Source organism: Crocuta crocuta, unplaced genomic scaffold (genome assembly GCF_008692635.1).
Source record: "Crocuta crocuta isolate KB4526 unplaced genomic scaffold, BGI_CrCroc_1.0 scaffold944, whole genome shotgun sequence".
In the NCBI taxonomy this organism is placed as follows: domain Eukaryota; kingdom Metazoa; phylum Chordata; class Mammalia; order Carnivora; family Hyaenidae; genus Crocuta; species Crocuta crocuta.
Window position 1 is genome coordinate 407,550 of NW_027528243.1, and position 2,438 is coordinate 409,987.

Genomic DNA, 2,438 nt, shown 5'->3' on the forward strand with positions numbered 1-2,438 from the left:
CCCCCCCCTGCCCCTTGCTCACTCGTGCTCTCTCTCTCTCAAAAATAAATAAATAAAAATCAAAAGCAGACAAGGGGCGCCAGGGTAGTTCGATTGGTTAAGCTTCTGGCTCTTGGTTTCTGCTCAGGTCATGATCTTACGGTTTGTGAGTTTGAGCCCCACATTGGGCTCTGCGCTNGTGTATATCGGGGGATGGTGGCCGTCAGCAGGTGCCTGATACTACAGAGAAGTCGGTCGTGGGGAATTAGAAAGTCCATACGTCTTTTCACTGAGATTTCATTTATTGGGCTCCCGCTGCGTGCCAGGCACCATCCGAGAAACCGGAGATGTGCCGCCGTACTCGTTGGCCAGGTGGGGCTGCTGGAACAAAGGACCACGAACTAGGTGGCTTAGAACAACGGGAATTGCCTCACGTTCCTTCTGAGTCCTGGAAGTCTGAAACAAACGTGTGCGCCGGGCCGTGGTCTATCTGCGCGTTCAAGGGCACGGTCCTTCCTTGGCCCTTCCCTGCTTCCGGTGCTTGCTGCCGGTCTGCACCGTTTCTTGGCTTGTAGATGCACCACTGCAGGCTCTGCATCATCACGTGGTCTTCTCCCAGGGTCTTGGTCTCTGGTTTTCTTCTCTTCTTTTTATAGGGACACCAGTCATATTGGATTAAGGACACATCCTACCCGTCTGCATGACCTCATCGTAACTAATTATATCTGCAGCGACCCTCTTTCCAAATAAGGTCACGTTCTGAGGTTCCTGTAAGGACGTGACTTTTTAAGGGATCCGTCCGACCCAGCACGACCAGTAAACAAAGAACCCTGCCTGTGTGGAGCTTGTATTCTAGTGTTGGACTGGGAGAAGCAACGGGCTAGCGCCTTGCTATGTTAATTTAAGAAACCAAGCTGCCATCAGCCCGTACTAATGAAGAGAAGTGGAAATACACTGCCAGGCGACACTCGGTAGCAAAGCAGGCATCAAGCCTCATCGTGACAACTGGGTTTCTAAAGTGGTGTAGTTGGGGGCGCCTGGGGGACTCAGTCGGTTAAGCGTCCGACTTCGGCTCAGGTCATGATCTCATGGTTCGAGGGTTCAAGCCCGTGTCGGGCTCTGTGCTGACAGCTCAGAGCCTGGAGCCTGCTTCGGATTTCATGTCTCCCTCTCTCTCTCTGCCCCTTCCCTGCTCATGCTTTTTTGTATCTCTCAAAAATGAATACATGTTAAAAAACATCAAAGTAAAATGCTGTAGCTGAAGAGAAAATTGCTTATATACAAGATACAACTCGAGGCCAATAATGCAACCAGATTACAACAAAATTTCTTAAATTAACAGAGCAAGATATCACCCCGTCGCTGACAACATTGATGAAAACTACAAAGGAAGGCCCTTCAGGAAACATTGGGGGAAACACTCCGTTATGGCGTAGAGGCGGCTTTACCAGGAAGACGCCCTGTCCCAGGCTAATCCATTGTCTTGTGCGTTTCTCCCTCTGTCAACCTTCATTTAAAATTTTTTTAAATGTTTTATTTATTTTTGAGAGAGAGATAGAGACAGCGTGAGCAGGGGAGGGTCAGAGAGAGAGGGAGACACAGAATCTGAAGCAGGCTCCAGGCTCTGAGCTGGCTGTCAGCACAGAGCCCGACGCAGGGCTCGAACCCACGAACCGTGAGATCATGACCTGAGCCGAAGTAGGACGCTTAACCGACTAAGCCACCCAGGCATCCCCATCAACCTTTATTTAGTTTTCTGAGTTTGAAAGTCGCCAACTGACTGTCTTAAAGATCACCAATATGTTTCTCATGTATTTATCACATATATTGTAATTCCACGTAGTAACGTATGATAGTATTCTATGTTATGTATATCGAACGAACGTCTGTTACTCAGTTAATATAGAAAATGATCTAATAACACAGCCAGGCCACAGGCCCGTAAGGCACTAACTAAAAGATACATGCCCTCACCTCTGGGCCAGAAAACGGAATGGCCTTAGGCTGAAGTAGAAACCCCAGCGTCCAGTCCGCCTGGTCCTAGAAGCCACCCAGCTGTGGGCCTAGCCATAGGACCCGGCAGTGGCTGGACAGTTCTGGACAGTTCTTCGACTTTACCAACAAGGCGTGGTCAGCTTCCCCCGGGGTTGACATAGTCCCCACTCCGATCTGCAGTATTTTCCGCGACCCTCTCCGGTGGGGCGGGGTTCCGGTCTGCCTTCTCCAGCCTGCTGGGGGTGACGGCACAGGTTGCTGAAAATGTGACAGTCTGGCCACCATATGGCCCGGAGCCTATCACTGCCGGCCTCCAAGTCTCCCGTTCTCAGGTTCCTCTCTTCTGCCACTGTTGTTCCCTGGTCGCCCCTTCCCCTCATCCGCCACTCCCCCAGGTGCAAACCCAGTGCTCTCCTGTCTGGGTCGCTGCCAACCGAGCCTCCCTGGGATGCTCTCCTGAAGAG

At 51.1% G+C, this 2,438-nt stretch overlaps 1 protein-coding gene across 2 annotated transcripts in view; it reads left to right on the top strand.

The window, feature by feature from the left end:
- Window positions 1-2,438, top strand: part of STEEP1 (STING1 ER exit protein 1) — a 20,946-nt gene that overhangs the window by 3,420 nt on the left and 15,088 nt on the right. The window lies entirely within an intron of this gene.